The 20,048-nt window shown below is 44.7% G+C and overlaps 1 pseudogene; it reads right to left on the bottom strand.

Annotated features, from left to right (window-relative positions):
- Positions 1 to 18,283: 18,283 nt before the first annotated feature.
- Positions 18,284 to 18,397, bottom strand: LOC139264908 (5S ribosomal RNA; annotated as a pseudogene).
- Between the last annotated feature and the right edge of the window lie 1,651 nt (positions 18,398 to 20,048).

The following is a 20,048-nucleotide window of genomic DNA, read 5'->3' as shown; positions in this document are numbered from 1 at the left end:
TTGGGGTCCAGAACCACGGGTCACAGTCTAAGGATAAGGGGTAAGCCATTTAGGACCGATATGAGGAGAAACTTCTTCACCCAGAGAGTGGTGAACCTGTGGAATTCTCGACCACAGAAAGTTGTTGAGGCCAATTCACTAAATATATTCAAAAAGGAGTTAGATGTAGTCCTTACTACTAAGGGGATCAAGGGGTATGGTGAGAAAGCAGGAATGGGGTACTGAAGTTGCATGTTCAGCCATGAACTCATTGAATGGCGGTGCAGGCTCGAAGGGCCAAATAGCCTACTCCTGCACCTATTTTCTATGTAACTATACCCTCCATAGGAAGCTAAGTCATTAACATTTCAAAGCATTTCTCTGATTCGAATAGACTTTCCGTCCGCAGTTCAAAACAATAATTTAACACAGCATTTGTATCAATTTTATATATTTGTATCAGTTTTATAGATTTATAGGCATCCCTGACTTCTAACATATTCCCCTCGTTGAGAGAGAAAACTCTTTCGATCTTTCATTTCTAGTTTCGCATCCATCATGCCATCTCTAAATTTCGATAAGGGAGACTCAGAAATGAAGATTTCCCCCTTTCTTATAGTCCATGCCTTTGATGGGAAGGATCAACTTCTGACCCCTTTCTCAAATTCAATTCCCTGTTCCAGCATTCCAATTCTGTCCCACCTGGGTTTTCCTCTATTTCTTGTATCCATCCTGATCCTACCCCACCTTCGGTCTCCTCTACGTTGCTTCGGATCTTCTTTTTCAATGTGTTCAGTGAATTAAATATAAAATACATTATCATTACAAGTTGTAAAACTACCAGAGCGTGTGAAATAATTCGAACCTAAAGAACGTGTTGATATATTAAACCCAATATCCCACCATTATGAATGTCGTACCAATTGTGCCACATAATTGTGCAGCTTATACTTAACTATCTCATTTAATGTCGGTTTCACTTGAGCAAAGATTTTTGAGACAGGTTCTCTTGGTTGTGTAAAACATGATATAGGAGGCACCACCAAAACCCTCATACTGGATTCGTACTGGCTTTTCCCACTCTCTGTTACCTACAAAACATAATCACAGTTAAAGTTATAATTCAGTCTTACAATTGACTAAGTACATACATTTCCATCAAAAATGATGCGGACGAAGAAAACAGACATTGTAAAGAAAGTTGAAGTTCAACATCTAATCAACAAGTCATGGACTTAAAACATTTTGACCAAATATGTGCGAGGACCACATATCTTCACTATTCTTCCTGGTAACCACTTTAACCATTTATGGTGATGGTTCTTCACTTTCACCTTCTGATTTAATTTCACACTTCTCTCTCTCTTACTCTACCTCTACCATGATTCTCTTTCTGTCTTAATTGCTTCTCTTCTACTGACTGTGCCAAGTATGGCTTTAACAACAAAAACCTGGTTCATGGCTGTCTTTGAGAAACAACTCTGCTGGTGTTCTACCAGTAGTTGTATGAGGAATATTACGATAAGTAATCAGAAAATTTGTCAATTTATGCTCCAACAACTGCTGTTTCCTTGGATTTGAATCCAACATTTGCTTGGTGAGAGCACGTTTTACAATTTGTACTGTGTGCTCTGTTGCACCATTTGAAACAGGATGGTACGGTGGAACCTTGGTATGTTTTGCACCATTTCGGCTCATGAACTGTGCAAAGTAGCGGGAGATTTGGAAAAGCATGATTCAATCAAGCAGAGTCAGCATGGTTTTAAGAAAGGGAAATCATGTTTGACAAATTTGCTGGGGTTCTTTGAGAATGTAACGAGCAGGGTGGATATGGGGAACCAGTGGATGTGGTGTATTTGGATTTCCAGAAGGCATTCGAAAAGGTGCCACATAAGGAGGTTACTGCACAAGATAAAAGCTCACGGGGTTGGGGGTAATATATTAGCATGGATAGAGGATTGGCTAACTAACAGAAAACAGAGAGTTGGGATAAATGGGTCATTTTCCCGTTGGCAAACAGTGACTAGTGGGGTGCCACAGGGATCAGTGCTGGGTCCTCAACTATTTACAATCTATATTAATGACTTGGATGAAGGGACCAAGTGTAATGTAGCCAAGTTTGCTTATGATACAAAGATGGGTGGGAAAGCAAATTGTGAGGCAACACCTGGAGTACAGTTTTGGTCTCTGTATTTAAGGAAGGATATACTTGCATTGGAGGCTGCTCAGAGAAGGTTCACTAGGCTGATTCCGGAGATGAAGGGGTTGACTTATGAAGATAGGCTGAGTAGGTTGGGCCTATGCACATTGGAGTTCAGAAGAATGAGAGGTGATCTTACTGAAATATATAAGATAATGGGAGGCCTCGACAAGGTGGATGCAGAGACGATATTTCCACTCATAGGGGAAACTAAAACTAGGGGACATAATATCAGAATAAGGGTCCGCCCATTTAAAACTTAGATGAGGAGAAATTTCTTCTCTCAGATGGTTGTAAATCTATAGAATTCTCTGCCCATAGAGCTGTGGAGGCTGCGTCATTGAATATACTCAAGGCGGAGATAGACAGATTTTTGAGCGATAAGGGAGTAAAGGATTATGGGGAGCGGGCACGAAAATGGAGCTGAGTCCATGATCAGATCAGCCATGATTTTATTGAATGGCGGAGCAGGCTCGAGGGGCCAAATGGCCTACTCCTGCTCATATTTCTTATGTTCTTATGTTGTTAAATTCTTCTGAACAAAATTGAGGCCTGTTATCAGACACAATTTTTTCTGGGAGGCCATATGATGAAAACAATTTTTGCTAATTATTTAGTGTTTTACTTGTTATTTTCCACATCGGAAACAGCTCTACCCACTTCGAATGGCTATCAATCACAATGAACAATTCTTGTCCTTCTAGCTCAGCAAAATCTACATGTAACCTTTGCCACACCCTGGGACGCCATTTCCATGGCTGTAATTGTACTGACGGTAGTTTCTTGCTTACCGATTGACATGTTGTACATTGACTAACGATGTACTCTATATCTGGACACCATATGTAACTGCGTGCAAAACTCTTGGTCAAGCACATTCCTAGATGCTGGTCATGAAGATTTCCTAACAATTTGGACCTGAACTTATTTTGGATAACTACTCTTGCACCCCACATGATACAATCTTTATCCACTGACAATTCCTTCCTCTGATTGAAGTATGGATGAATATCTTTCTCTGATACCTGATTTGGCCAGCTATTTGCTGTGTAATCATACACCTTTGACATAACTAGGTCACGTTTGGTTGCTCTACCAATCTCTTCGGGTGTAACTGGGAGTTCATCAATGTATGAAAAATAGAACACTTCTTCCCTATTGGGTGTAACTTGGGATGGCAACCTGGACATAGCATCAGCATTACTGTGATCAACTGATTGTCTATACTTAATGTCATATGTATATGCTGACAAAATCAAAGCCCATCTCTGCATTTGGGCTGTAGCTAAGGTTGGAACTGCGGACTTTGGATGGAGAATTGCTGTTAGGGGCTTAAGGTCAGTAACGATGGTCAATTTATCTCCATAGCAATATTTGTGGAACTTCTTGACCCCAAAAATCAATGCCAAAGCTTCTCTTTTGATTTGCGCATAATTATGTTCACTGGCACTGAATATGCGTGAAGCAAGAACAATTGGTCTCTCCTCCCCACTAACTAGTACATTAGAGATCACTGCTCCAACTACATATGGAGAGGTGTCACAAGCTAGCTTGCTCTCCTTAGATACATCATAGTGAACTAACATGGTACTCTCTACCAACTGGCTTTTACATCCTTGAATGCTGCATCGCATTCTTTTGACCACTTCCAATAGACCTGTTTTTTCAGCAGCTCATTCAGTGGATGTAACACTGTAGCCAAATTTGGTAGCAACTTCCCCTAATAGTTCAAAAGACCCCCAAATAACCGAAGTTCAATGACATTCTTGGGAGTAGTTGCATTTCTGATAGCATCCAGCTTTCCCTGGGTTGGATGTAAACTATCTTTGTCTACTCTGTGCCCTAAATACTCCACGGAGTTTTGAAATAACTCACACTTGGGAGCAGTCACTCATACTCTGTGCTTCTCTAGCCATTTGAGCACTTCATTCAATAGATTATTATGGATTTGCCTGTTCGTTGCTGAAATGAGTATGTCATCTAAATAACATACTACTCCTTCAAGGCCTTGCAAAATCTGATTCATTACCCCTTGGAATATGGTAGTCTATTAAACTGATATAGGCCTAGATGAGAATTTATAGTCAAGCATAACTTGGACTCCTTATCTAGCTCAAGTTGTAAGTAGGCATTTATCAGATCTAACTTTGAGAAGATCTGGCCACCTGTCAGCATTGTGAACAAATCGTCTACATTTGGCAATGTATTGGGTAGATTACCCTTTAGAACCTGGTTTACGGTTACTTTATAATCACCACACAACCTTACCTTACCATCTGACTTAGGTACAACAACAATGGGTGTAGCCCAATTACATAGATCGATCTTAGAGATAATGTTCTCAGTTTCTAATCTTTTGAGTTCTTGCTCAACTTTCTCCTTCAGTACGTATGGTACGTGATGTGGCTTGCTGTAAACTGGTCTAGCATCCTTCTGTACTCTGACACTCGCTTTGAAGTCTTGGATCGGGCTGCCTGTTTCGCGGAACACCTTTGGATACTGTTTGATGACATGATCCTTCGATGCAAATCTCGTTTCAACATGAAAAATCGCATTCCAATCCAGCTTCAGTAATATCCCAACCAACTTTTATCTATCAAGGCAGGCTTGTCTCCTGCCACGACTAAGAGAGGCAAGCTCTGAAACTGATCCTTGTATTTCACTGGTACGGTGATACGTTCTACCACTGGGATTTGTTCTCCAGAGTAGCCTCTTCGATTTCTCCATCGGAGAATCACTCAGCTTATCAAGATATAACGATTCCGGCACTACGCTCACGGATGCACCAGTGTCGATTTCCATGGTTATCCTGGTTCCCGCAATGTCTACTTGGACGACGATACTTCACGAATCATTGTTAGATACTGTCAAGCTCCTGATGGTGTGTATCTCCAGAACTTCCTCATCCTGTTGCTTCTTTTCAATGCTTTGTAGTCTCTGGCAATTTCTACTTCCAGCATTGAACATCGGTTTACTCTTCAGTCGGCATGCCTTCGCAAGATGCCAAGTTTTCTTGCAATAGAAACACTCTGCCTTCACATATGGACAGCTTTGAGTGATGTGTTGTCCCAGATACCGATAGCATGACTTCAATGTACTGCTACCGTGGCCAGTTGTTGAGGCCTCGGGGCCCAACTGCCTTTTATTTTTAACCTGTAGGCGATTCACCTCGGTTGTCTGTTGACTGGACATGGCGTAAAATTCTCGGGTGTATTGGTCGGCCATATCCATCGACATAGCTGCCTGACAAGCTAAATCAAAAGTTAAGTTAGGGGTTGTCAACAACTTTCTTCTGATTGTTTGTGGGATGAAAAATATAACAAAGCGGCTACAGAATGCTCGGTCCTGAAAGTTTCCGAAATGACAGTGAATGGATAGCTTTTTTAAAGCTACAATGTACTCACTGATACTCTCATCGTTTAACTGATCGCGTTTTCCAAAACGATAATTTTCAGCAATTTCCAGGGGTTCTGGACTGTAATGCTAGAACCTCTGTCAATGGCATGTCCTTCAGTTTGACAGGAACAAGCACATTTTTCAGGGTTTCATACACCTCGGGGCCTGCTTCAGTCAAGAAAATAGCCCATTTTTTTTCTAAAACCACCCAGTTATGGTTTTCATCATCGGGGACTTCGACAATACTATTCATGGTGGAAAACATTTCTAGCTGCTCCACATATGCTCCAAAAGTCTCTCGGTCATGATGGAACTCACCCAAGCGCCGTATTATTCTCATAGGCGTGGCCATCTGGACTCTTCAGTTTAGCCAAGCGTGCTTGTAACTTATCTTGGATTTTTAGCTGTTCTGCAAAACAAAGAACCTCTCCAAGTCTCTCTGTTGGTTGGCAGAAACATCCACCAACAAAAATTTGAGCAAGGGAATCCAATTATCCAACCCTACGTCAACAATGTGATATCTTCTTTACGACGTCACAAACACACATATATAAGATGGTTCTACAGAAACTTGTCAGGTGACCTTGTCACATGATGCTTTTATTATATACATCAGCAGTTGCATTACCACAGTAGTCTACTAGGTGGAGCAGTAATCCACTAGTTGGATCTATATTACAAGTACTTCCAATATTTTATGCTGTAATTTCAAATTGAGTGTGAAGAGAAAGACGCAGAAGAGGAGGTAGTAGATGGAAGGATACATCCTAGCCAGCTCTTTTGTGACCAGTATATCCAGGATGGAATTATCCGCTTGCGGACCTTATGATCACATCCCCAATTCCCCCTTCAACATTAGTCCCACACCTTACCTTCCCGCTGTTACTATCACAGCGTCCTCTTGGCCTTGATGCTGAATCAATCATAGGCAGTCCTTCAGAATCGAGGAAGACTTGCTTCCACTCTTAAAATGAGTCCTTAGGTGGCTGAACAGTCTATTACGAGAGCCACAGTCCCTGTCACAGGTGGGACAGATAGTCGTTGAGGGTAAGGGAGGGTGGGACAGATTTGCTGCACGCTCTTTCTGCTGCCTGCGCTTGATTTCTGCATACTCTCGGTGATGAGATTCGAGGTGCTCAACGCCCTCCTGGATGCACTTCCGCCACGTAGGGCGGTCTTTGGCAGGGACTCCCAGGTGTCGGTGGGGATGTTGCACTTTATCAGGGAGGCTTTGAGGGTGTCTTTGTAATGTTTCCTCTGCTCACCTTTGGCTCATTTTCCGTGAAGGTGTTTCAAGTAGAGTGCTTGCTTTGGGAGTCTCGAGTCTGGCATGTGGACAATGTGGCCTGTCCAGCAGAGCTGATCAAGTGTGGTCAATGCTTCAATGCTGGGGATGTTGGTCTGGTTGAGGACGCTAATGTTGGTGCATCTGTCCTCCCAGGGGATTTGTAGGATCTTGCAGAGACATCATTGGTGATATTTCTCCAGAGACTTGAGGTGTCTACTGTACATGGTCCATGTCTCTGAGACACACAGGAGGGCAGGTATTACTACAGCCCTGTAGACCATGAGCTTGGTGGCAGATTTGAGGGCCTGGTCTTCGAACATTCTTTTCCTCAGGTGACCAAAGGCTGTACTGATGCTGAAATAAAAGCCACCACAAAGCAACCTTTACAATCCAACTTTAATACCTCTATCCATCCAATATGACATCAAGTAATTAACTCATCACCATTTTGCATTATCTTAAGTGACTGTCTTGTGTGTGCCTTTGCCTATCCTACTGATGTCATGCAGTGCTACCCCAATGGTTGCAGAATTGCTATTGGAAGGCTGCTGACTTTCCGTGGGGGGACACTGCAAATGAACTTGCTGGTTGACCTTGAGGATCTGGTGGCTGGGACTGGGAAATCAATCGTCTTCTTTTTCTTCTTCACTCTCCTCTCCCACTTCTTGGTCAACCACTGGCTGGGCAGGCTGCATTTCTTGGGGGTATGATGTGAGAAGTGGACAAGGATGGAGTTGTGGTGAGCGAATAGTGAGAAAGTAAGAGGTGCATACCAGAGGGAGGATCACTTATGAGGATATCAGCATTTTGTATCTTTTCTGCCCTGCCACTGGCCAAGGGCTCAGCCATGCCCTACCAGAGTGGCTTGCACCATCTTCTCCAAGGGGTGAGGTGAGGCTAAGAATGGAAGATATGCTTTGTGATTGGTATAGATTGTTGGTAGGTGAGCGATTGAGTGGGGGAGTTATGCATTGAGAAGTTTGAGAGGATAGTGATGCAGTTTACAGGACACCGCTTTTGAAGATGCGTTCACTGATCTTTGACACTCATCTGAGATCATAGGATTACATTGGATTACATAGGATATACAGCACAGAAACAGGCCATTCAGCCCAACTGGTCCATGCCGGCGTTTATGCTCCACTCGAGCCTCCTCCCCTCTTTCCTCATCTAAATCTATCAGCATAACCCTCTATTCCCTTCTCCCTCATATGTTTGTCCAGCCTCCCCTTAAATTCATCTATACTATTCACTACAACCATTTCCTGTGGTAGCAGGTTCCACATTCTCACCACTCTTTGGATAAAGAAGTTTCTTCTGAATTCCCTATTGAATTTCTTGGTGACTATCTTATATTGATGGCCTCTAGTTATGCTCTTCCCCACAAGTGGAAACATTCTCTCTGTATCCACTCTATCAAAACCTTTCATAATTTTAAAGACTTCACCCCTCAGCCTTATTTTTCAGGAGTAAAGAGACTCAGTCTGTTCATTCTTTCCTGATATGTATACACTCGCATTTCTGGTATCATCCTTGTAAATCTTCTCTGCATCCTCTCCAGTGCTTCTATATCCTTTTTATAATATGGCGACCAGAACTGCACGCAGTACTCTAAGTGTGGTCTAACCAAGATTCGATACATGTTTCGCATAACTTCCCTGATGTCAGCTGTGGCTCAGTGGGTAGCACACTCAACTCTGCATCAGAAGGTTGTGGGATCAAGTCCCACTCCAGGGATAAATCTAGGCTGACACATCAGTGCTGAGGGAGTGCTGCACTGTTGGAGGTGCTGTATTTCAGATGAGATGGTAAACCAAGGCCCCATCTGCTCTCGCAAGTGATGTAAAGGATCTCATGGCACTATTTCAAAGAAGTGTAGGGGAGTTATCCCTGGTGTCCTGGCCAATATTTATCCCTCAATCAACATAACAAAAACAGATTATCTGGTCATTATCATATTTCTGTTTGTGGGGGTTTGCTATACACAAAATTGGTTGCCGCATTTCTCACATTGCAACAGTGACTACACTCCAAAAGTACTTAATTGGCTGCAAAGCACGTTGAGGCATCCGGTGGTCGTGAAAGGCGCTATATAAATGCAAGTCTTTCTTTCTTTTCTTTTCAATTCTATCCCTCTAGAATTAAACCCTAGTGCTTAGTTTGCTTTTTTTTATGGCCTTGCTAACCTATGGCGCTACTGGTGTATTTGTACTCAGAGATCCCTTTGTTCCTCTACCCACCTAGACTCACACCTTACAAGTAATAAGTGATCTCCTTATTCAACCTACCAAAATGTACTACCTGACATTTATTTGTGTTGAACTTCATTTGCCAATTATTTGCCCAATCTGCAAGTTTATTAATGTCCTCCAGTAATTTGTTGCAGTCCTCCTCAGTATTGACTATCCCTCCGAATTTGATGTCATCTGCAAATTTAGAAGCTGTGTTTTTGATTCCGAAGTCTAAATCATTAATGTAAATTGTGAACCGCAGTGGTCCCAGCACTGATCCTTGTGGAACACCACTATCCATCTTCTGCCACTGTGAATAGCTACCCTTTACTCCCACTCTCTGCTTTCTGTCTTGAAACCAGCTTGCATTCCATTCTGCTACTTGTCCCCTGACTCCACAGTCTCTGATCTTATTCATTAGTCTATTATGAGGTACCTTATTGAAGGCCTTTTGAAAATCTAGATAAATTACATTGACTGCAGTACCATTGTCAACTGTCTCTGTTACCTCTTCAAAAAATCCAATAAGATCAGTTAAGCAAGATTTTCCCTTTTGAAATCCATGCTGACTATTCATTATTATATGTTTTGTTTCTAGATGTTCTTCTATTCTCTCCTTTCGTAGGGATTCCATTATTTTTCCTACCACCGATGATAAGCTGACTGGTCTACAATTCCCTGGGATATATTCTATTCCCCTTCTTAATTATAGGTATTACGTTAGCTATCCGCCAGTCCTCATGAAGCTTCTTTGGGCACTGGAGCCAGGTGGTGGGGGTGACACTGCTGGCAGTAACAGCTTTGGTGCAGTACTCCCATATCGTTCTTTGTGGAGGGCCTCCTGACCCTGTGGGTGGAGGGCCTCTCTTCAGTGTTGACCCCCTGCACAAAGCTGGAATGCTGCATGCGAGAGACTGGATGCCCTTTCCATGGCTTGATGAGCCATTTGTGCTGAAGCACTTTTCCTATTTTTTGAGGTATTGAAGAGAATTCAGCTTTAATTGTGGAAGACTCCCATTTGGGAATTCATTTTAATGGTAACTTTTTTACTGAATGGCAGTAAGGTCTGAAAAATTCATTTTTTACTGCACTGTAATTGTTATTAGTTCTGAATACATTGCCCCTTTTAATTCATTGCACCTTTAATTGCCCACAATGCCTTGTGAACTCCACAGCCTTACTCCCACAGGCTTTAAGAAGCTGCAACGCCGACTCTGGATAGGAACTTCAGGTTGGAGGCCTCCAACAACGCCACCAGGATTGTGCTGCATGGTAAATTAGCGGTCTGCTCCACATCGCCGACCTTCACTGCAAATTTTTGGCTGACAATTCTCTGGCATATACATTTTCCCTCTCTGTTTTTGACCCCGCAAGGACATTCTCTCTTTCAAGCACTAATATTTTCCTTAATCAAAACTGCTACCTCTTCTTTTTTTCCTTCCCTATCTTTCCTGAATACCTTGTACCTAGGAATATTAAGCAGCCAATCATCCCTGTTTTGAGACAGGTCTCAGTTATTGTCACTGCATCATATTCCTATGTGACTATTTGCACCTGTAGCTCACCAATCTTATTAACCACACTTTGTGCATTTACACACATGCACTGCAAACCTAACTTAGACCTCTTTGTATTTTCTATGATCCCACCTATTTCTGTATTATTTCCAACTCTAAGGGGTGCTAACTTTTTAAATTTTGAAAATTTAATGCCACTCGCAAAGGATTCTGAACTTCTTCTAAATTGGGCTTTATCACCTCAGGAAGGAGGGGGGGGGGCGCGGTAAATCAAGCGCTAATGACCTCAGTGGGGTGCGACAGGGGTGTTATCACCATAGCACTACTGAATTTCAGGCGACTTGCATTTAGCAACCATCCTTCAATCCTTCACACTGGCTTATTCCAGCTCTTAAAGAAGAAGTTCGATCAAGCTGCAGCTGCTCAATTTCATTATTCTTGCAACTGAGGTCGACCTGAGACCAACTGAGAAACCTTATGGCTATGGCTGCTCCCAATCCAGATTGAAGGAAGAGAATTCATCGGTTTAGTGACGCCGCATTGGAGGCATGGTGGGGCAGTGGAACAAAGGAGTGAAGTGCTGTTCCTGGCAAGTGGAAGGAGGCCATTGCCGCAGGTCTTCAGGGCAATGTGGAGGGACGTGGCAGTGGAGTGTCGTGGAATGCAGCCTCACACAGTGCCGTGAGAAGTTCAACGACCTCAGTCAGGTGGTCAAGATGTATAGTGCTTCAACAGGTCCCACATACCATTATCTGAACCTCTGTCTGTGCACACTGTGCAAAGCACCACTTCCCCACCATTCACCCACCAAACATCTGCAACAACTCAAACTCACATCCTCATCTGAAGCCCTGCCTTCATTCACAGATATTCAACAATGGCAGGCATATCTCCCAGACACCTAGCTGGACACTTACTCACACACATTCCTTTCATTAGCATGCCAAGGTTAAACACAATTGGAGGGAGCAGCAGAGGACAGGCAGGGGTAAACCTCAGCTCCAGCAGCTCTCAGACCTCAAGGAGTGAGTGCTGCAGCTCATTGGGCAGCAGGTGATGGGCACCATGGCTGTCGGCGCCGTGGACCCCACTGGGGGCAATAACGGTATATTCATCCCCTCTCCTTTCCTCATCCCACTTCACCCTCATAACAGAAGGCTTTATCATTTTCCAGCTCCTGACACTGTCTGTTTTCCTGGCTCCATTCGCGCCCCACTGCCCTCATCTTAACGTGAGTTTTGTGCATTTATGCTTTCAGATAATCAGCAACCAAATGACCAGCCTGACCCTGAGCCCCCCACTGAGAGTGTGGAAGGAGAAGAGGAGGAGGAGCAAAGCACCATGTCACAGCATCTCACCCGCAGCCACCACGTCAGAGACTGGCACTATGCGATCTTAGTAGAGGGGTCGCACTGGGTGTGTTATATATGCAAACCTGTAAATACCTTGTGTAACCACCAGAGGGCTCATCCCTTGGAGTCCCAAGGGATCCCATAATCCCTTGGGAGCACCTGTACTTAAGGAGGCCTCGCAGGCTGGAGAGGCATTCTGGAGACCTGTAATAAAAGACCAAGGTCACACTTTACTTTGAGCTCACAGTATCTGGTCAGATTCTTTATTCATACATAACAGGGTGATGCATCGGGGATGAGCGGGCTGCAGCAAGGCCAAGGGGAAAGAGTAGTTTCAGGGGCCAGCTACCCGGAGGGAGATATCACATGCGAGTTTTGCTGCACAGGACTCAGATGAGGACCTCGATGTGGAGGCGTTCACAATAAGGGTGATGGCCATGCATTCTGAGATGATAGATGCAATGGCAAGGGTGCCCGAGAGCCTCTCAGCAGTAGTAGGGAGCATGGAGGAGTCCACTTCCAACATTGCACAGAGCTCTGCGTACACCACAGAGCCCATCATTTCCAGTCTGCAGATGATGGTGGACTCCCAGAGAAACCATGGGGGCGTAGACCTCATAACACGTGTCATGGGCGATGTCGCAACTTCCATTGCTGCACAGGCAGAAGCAACGCAATGTTTTAATGCTGTAATGCAGAGAATGGTTGCTGGCATAGAAGCTCAGACTGCTTCTCAAGCAGTCTCAGCTGGATGCCACGCGAGCTCCTGCTGTTGCCATTATCACTGGGTCCACCACAGTCGACCAGGATCTCAGAGTGTCGCAGCAGGCCACCAATCTGTGCTCCAGCAGATTGGTTGGGATACTGAGGTGTTGCCCCAGAGAGTGGCACTGGGTCAGTGGAGCAGGAACCTGCTGTCCTCTCTCAGGATGACAGCATTCCTGATCCCAGCACTGCCACTCTACCACTCCGCCATTGCACTTGTCGCTGCCTGTCACCCAGCCAGCCCAGACTGCCGCTGCCAGCCAGAGGTGACGCAGTCTACAGCCAAGCCTTCCAGGCCCAGGGCTGGTCGAGGGCACCCTGCAAGGTCATCTGCAGACTCTGGCCCTGACACACAGCAGACTTCCACCATCCCGGCTGTAGCCACTGGGGAGACATTATATAGAACAAGTAAAGGCAGTGTTAAGAGGGGATATAAGGTTTTGCACCAGGGTGAATAGTAAATTTAATTATTGTATATATATTTGGTTAATGTTTTATGCTAATAATTTAATTGGAATGTTGTATATTTGTTGCTGTCTCTCATTTCAGTTTTGGGACACTGCTATGGAATGAGAAATTGATGTAATGATGGGGACGTGCAGATTAACCGGGAATTCATTGGAATCAAAATCTGATGAGGCGCTTGCAGACTTCCTTTACAGAAGGCTGATTGAGTGCCTGGCTCCTCCGTTGCTGCTGCTGCTGCTTCTGTTCCTCCTCCTCCTTGCCCTCCTCCTCCTCTTCCTCCTCCTCCTGAGGTGATGGAGCTATGCCTCGTGGCAATGGCTGCACCCTCGTGATAGCCAGGTTGTGCAACATGCAGCAGATGACGATGAAAAGGGACACCCACTCAGCCGAGTAATGGAGGACTCCTCCCGAGCGGTCAAGGCAGCAGAACCATTGTTTGAGCACTCCGGTGGTCTCCTCAATAATGTTCCTGGTGGCAGCATGGCTCGCATTATGAGTGCTGGACAGGTGTGTTGGGATTGCGGAGGGGATTCATGAGCCAGGTGGAGAGCGGATAGCGCTTGTCTCCCAGCAGTGAGTTTGATGTGGTGGCTGGAAGAGAGCTGGCACACTGGTCTGGCACAGGATTCACTGTGTATGGTCGCACGCCAACTGCACATTAAGTGAATAGTAACCTTTGCAGTTACAAAATACCTTAGGATTGTTATATGGTGCCTGCAAAGCAACTTGGGTGCAATCAATGGTGCCCCGCACCATGGGGAAGCCCGCTATCCTGGCAAAGCCACATGCACGCTCGTGCTGCTTCTCTCTGGTCATGGGGAAGGAAATGTTGTCCCTCCTTCTGTACAGAGCATCTGTGGCCTCGCAGATGCAGCAATGGAAGGCAAACTGGGAGATGTTGGTGATGTCTTATGTTGCACACTGGAAGGATCCATTGATGTAGAAATTGAGCTCGTTGGTGACCTTGAATGCCACTGAGAGAGCCGTGGACAGCCTGGTCTGAGGCTCAAGGTCTGGTTGCAGTAAGTGGCATAGCTCTGTGATCTTGTTAAAGGGCAGCCTTCGAACACACTGTTCCTCAGTGAAATTGACGTAGGACAACTGCTGCTGGAATACCCTGGGAGGGTAAGGCCTCTTGTTGAGGGCCCTGTTGGCCTTCCTCCCTCTGACCACATGTTGCCTCTCTGTTTCTCTCTGCCTCAATTGCCTCCGACGTTGATGCTGGAGGGCGAGGTCCAGTGCCAGCACAGCCCTCATGAAATGATATAGATGTTGGAGTTTCAAATCTGTCCTCAATGAAAGTCACGAATCTTTAAGAGCCACAACACTCCTTTAATTGAAAATCACTCAAATCGGTCGAAACGCCTGTCTGCCTATTTGAAACTTAGAAGGAAACATTGCTGGCCGACTAAAAATTCAGTGGATGCTGGCTCCTTTAAATAGCACTCCACCAGCCGACATCCAACTGAAACCCGACTGCTGAAGCTGTCGCTGTCAGCACCAGGCACCAAATCAGGAGGCAAGGGCCAATTTTTGTTCCAGGGTGCTACTGGGGCACTGCACACGGTAATGACGTCAGCAATTCTGGGCACAGCAGAGCAGGGTATTACATGCTACCACCGCTGCAAAACCCCCACTGAATTTAACTGTTCTCGCCATGCCCGGTCGCTAACGGGAGGCAAAAAATAACCCAATATCTTCCCCCAACTGCCTCTCCCAGTCCTCTCTGCACCTTATTTCTACTTTTTAATACTACATCCTGGTGTCCAAACTCCTGGCAAATTAGTTTAAACCCTCCCCCACAGCACTAGTTAACCTGCCCGCAAGGATATTAGTCCCAGCTCTGAATAGGTGCAACCCATCCATCTTGAACAGGTCCCTCCAGCCACCGAACTGGACCCAATGTCCTAGGAATTTGAAGCGCCCCTCCTGCACCATGTCCCCCAGCCATGCATTAAGCTGCCATATCTTCCTATTCCTTTATTCACTAACGGGTGGCACTGGGAGCAATCCAGACATTACTACCTTTGAGGTCCTGCTTTTTTAACTCCTCCCTAGCTCCTTAAACTCTGACTGCAGAACCTCAACCCTCTTCCTATTTTGTTGGTTCCGACATGGACCAGGGCTTTTGACTCTTCCCCTTCACCCCTCAAAATGTTCTGTATCCTCTCCGTGATGTCCCTTACCCTGGCACCAGGGAGGCAATACATACGGTATTCTCTGAAATATTTTTCCTTTTCACAGAACATTGTTTGCATATACATAATGCATTTGGCAGACATTGGATTCCCCAGGATGAATAAAAGTGAAGGTCTTGTATAGGATGAGACGAAGGCATCAAACTTTGAATCTATTTTACTCTCAATGATATAGGAACTTGATCAAATCTCATTAAGAACTACAAATACATTAACATGAGCAACATTCAAATCACAGCATCATATTATTCAAACTAGGGAAAGCAACAATACTATGTAACTGGAGTCTGACATAGTGTTCAAGTTCAAGCTTTAGATTAATAACATTCCTCTTGAAATATGTAATTATTTGAAGTCTTTTTTCCAGCTGTAGCTTTACCAAGCAGGATCTATTTGTTATTGTCACCGATGATAATAGCCCGCATTGCTGAGTGTACCATTAAATGTTTTATCAAAGCCATAAATGCAGAGACCTCTGTTGAAGACTGTCTTGCTGCCCTGCAAAAAAACGTGTCAGATACAATAAAGAGAGTCCACAGGAAAAAAACTGCAGTCGCTGTTTTTGGTTAAGTGGAAAGGTGCAGAAACATTTGGATGTTCTTACAAATTCTTTTATTCCTGCTTCTAATGGTTGCTCGCTGGCCTTTACTTCTTCAGCGAGCTGTATAAGTACTGTAAAACATTGTAACAGATTTTTGCTAAATTTTCTCTGAGCAACTGAATAGGAATGTCACATCGCATTGTAGCAAATAAAGGTAAATGTTTTTAACATGTCAGAGTACAGTCAGCATCACCTCTATACGAACACCAATTTACAGGTAAGTCTATTGGCAGCACAAGCAATGATCATTAATTCAAATTATACAGCTGTGTAGAGAATATGCTGAGAAGTCTCTTTCTTTATTCACCATTCATGCATCGACTATAAGTGAAAAATTGCAGTTCCTGAAACATTGTTTAAAAAACATTAACAGTGGCACAGATGAATATTTTAATATTTTTTTCAAGACGGGCATCTTGTTTTTTTTATAGTTGTTGAAAGAATTAACAATTGCTTTAAAAATAGTGGTACCAGTTGGCAGTGACATAAAGTAACATTAGTAATGAATGCTGCAAACTCACAGATATGTTAATGCTGTGTCGTAAATATTTAATAATAGTGATCAGCTCACATCTTGAAAGCAATCTTCTAGTCCACTATAGAAATTGTCTTCCACCTATATCATTAGTCTCACAAATCCACCTCTCTGTTATCTATTAATCGGTGCTTTGGAAACAATACCTGATTTGTCAAGGAATTATTAATTTTAGGTTTGCATCTTACTTATTAATATACATTGTTCCATTGTCAGAAGGGTGAGTTAATGAGTTGCTCTGTCAATGTCTCTCTGTATTCAGTGAACCTATAGAACCTCACCTCTGCTTTGTTGTCTCCCAAATAGACCAGCTGGCAAATTGTGGACACAATCTTAGGTCATAGCATTCCATGATATGACATACTAATACATCATTAATACTGAGCTTGTTTGTGTTTTATTTTTAATAAGAATGTTTGATCCTTGCTTTAACTGATAAAGAAGAAGATATGTTTTTATTCAAGTAAAGTCGATGAATAGCCAATGTGGCTCCACTAGTGTGACACGTCTAAAGATGTTAGTACAATAATTAAAGGAAGATTTGGGGCTAGATTTTAATGAGCAGGAGTGCGTGGGTTTGGGAGCGGGTGGTGGGATGGGGAGGGGGGGTGGTTAAAACCGGCGTGTCAGGAAGCCAGCTCCAACCTGCCGACTTCTGGGTTTGACTGCAGCGCCTTAGGCTGCGTGTGAACAACCTCCTCGGGAGAGGCGCTTGTTCTTAACATATGTTAATCGTTCAATTAGAGCGATAGTGACACAGATTTATAAGTTTAACTTTGGGTCCATTGGTTTCCTGGGCTTCCTGGAGCTCGCCAGTGAAAACAAGGCGAGTACACAGCCGCAATTGAGGGGGTTGAAGCCATGTCAGGGAAAAATTATAAGTACTCAATAATGACAATTCTTTCTTACTTGTTGGTGGGAAAGGGATTGCTCACAGTACTTATGCTGAGAGGTTACTTTACACACTTTGGAGGTTTGGAGGTCAGATCTACACTTTGGAGCTCTGATCTATCAGATCAGCCTGGGTGTCACTTATGCTGCCTTAAATTAGACCTCAGATGAGGACCAAGGTGACCAGCCACAGCGGCAGCAACAGCCTGCTGGTCACAGAACTATAGCTCCACAGAAGAGAGGGGAGCAGCAGAGAGGTCCAGCTCGCAGGAGGCCATACTCGGCACACAGTGTCCACAGGCAGAGGATACGCTTCCTTGACATGTCTGAACACCAGTGTCTCAGGAGGCTCAGGGTGTCGTGTCAGGTGGTGGCAGACATTTGCAGCTTGCTGGAACAAGACCTGCTGCCAGCTGGACCTGGTGACCATGCTTTACTAGTGGCTGTCAAAATCACCTCCACCCTCAACCTATTTGCCTCTGGATCCTTCCAGGGCTCTGCCGGAGACATTTGCAGGATCGTGCAGTCGGCAACACACAAATGCATTAGACAGTTGACTGATGGCTTGTTTACCAAGGTATCCAATTATGTCAACTTTGCCTGTGACGGCGCTTGGGTTTACAACTATGTTAGTTGAACCTATAAATCAAATGCCCCCTTATTAAAGGGGCACCAAAACCAACAAATGAACAAATTAAACTTTAGATATTAAGCAGATCAAATTAAGATTTGGTTGCCAGGGGTGATGATGCACTCTAGTCCCTCCTGTACCCACCTCTCGCGGAAGGCCAAGAGTGTACCGGTGGACACCACGTGCTCCATCCCCAAGGACACCCTGGCTCGGATGTACCCGCGGAAGAAAAGCCTGCTGCACCTGGTATTCCCAGGCGGTCTCCCATCCAAGTACTAACCAGGCCTGATTCTGCTTAGCTTTTGACATCAGATGAGATCAGGCGTTTTCAGACTAGGTGCAGGGCATCATTGATTGCAATTAAGGCACCCATAGATCACCCAGGATTGTTTGTCAACTGCAAGGGCTTCCACTCCATCAGTGTACAGCTGGTTTGCAACCACAAAAAGATTTTTATGCAGATGTGTGCAAGATTCCCAGGCAGGTGCCCTGATGCATTTTGATATGCGGCTGTCCACCCTCTCAGACCTCTTCACACCTGGAAACAGAATTACTGGCTGGCTGCTCGAAGACAAGGCATTCCCATTTCAAATGTGGTTGGTGACACCTCTTAGAAACCCGAGGAAAAAGGCCCAGGAGCAATACAATGAATACCATGTGACCACCAGACGTGTCATCGAATAAGCCATCAGCATGCTGAAGAGGCACTTCAGTTGTCTCAACAGATCTGGAGGCACCCTTCAGTACGCACCAGCCAGGGTCTCCAGAATGGTCGTGATGTGCTATGTTCTACACAACATTGCACAGCAATGAGATTTAGAACAGCGGGAGGGCCAAGGCGAAAGCACAGAGTTGCTTCAGAGGATTCAGAAGAGGACGAGGATTAGGAAGACAAGGAGGAGGAGGAAGATAAGGGGATAAGGGGTTATGGGGAGCGGGCGGGGAAGTGGAACTGAGTCCATGATCAGATCAACCATGATCTTATTGAATGGCGGAGCAGGATCGAGGGGCCTATCCTCTGCCTGTGGCCTACTCCTGTTCCTATTTCTTATGTTGTTATGTTCTTATGAGGAGGTGGAATGTGACAAAGGCAATTCACAACCAGCAGCGCACATGGTTGCCTGTGATGGCCTGGTTATTACGAGGTTCGCTTAGGTTCCACCAGTGCACCCATCTTACAATCAGAGGTAAAACCACTTTTCTGAAGTCCCCCCACCCCCCACCAATGCCACGAACACAAAGCCGTTCTGCAAACAACCAAGCAGCCCTTTCACATCCCTACATTGGTCACCGTCAATTCAGTCGCCCATTCATCACCAAACGACTGAAAAGACCACTTGCCAACCAGCAACCAAGAGTGGGAATGCAGGAAAGTGGTGTAAAATAATAATATTTATGTACAACAAATGAACAAATGAGACTTAACAACATAACATGTGGAAGACACCCATGTGCATAACCTTATGCAATTGCAAATCTTTACTCTTCCTTTCCCTATTGTTTGTATGTGATGCAACCCCTGTGACTTCAGCAGAGGTAGAGGCAGGCTGCTCTCATCCCTGCTCTGACAGTTCAGTTGCTCTTAGCCGATGTCCTCTGGATTTTGGAGCCCGAGGGCCTGCCACAGATTTCTCAACCTGCGCCTGTGCAGAGGCAGACTGGGCCATCGATACATGCCAGGTACTGACTGAGGTTGGCAGGGTGGGGTTGTTGCAGATCAGTGGGATGATGAACGGCCAAGGCTAGGGATTATTCATCCTATTTAAGGTGGCATTCAGAGTGTGCAAGCCCTTGTTGAAGATTTGCATGCACTCATTCGATTGCTGCATTTAATGCTCCATGCAGTTGACCAATCTATCATGGAAGAAGACATAATCGCAATGTGCCGTGATAGCATTCAACTCATGCTTGAAGCGGACTCCTCTAATCTTTCTGTATTCGTGCACAGTGTGCTTAGTTTGCCTATCAGTACATTGCACATTCTCTGCTGCTGCTC

The sequence above is a fragment of the Pristiophorus japonicus genome, chromosome 5 (assembly GCF_044704955.1).
Source record: "Pristiophorus japonicus isolate sPriJap1 chromosome 5, sPriJap1.hap1, whole genome shotgun sequence".
In the NCBI taxonomy this organism is placed as follows: domain Eukaryota; kingdom Metazoa; phylum Chordata; class Chondrichthyes; family Pristiophoridae; genus Pristiophorus; species Pristiophorus japonicus.
Note: the sequence above shows the minus strand (reverse complement) of the source record. Positions and strands in the feature narration are given on the sequence as shown.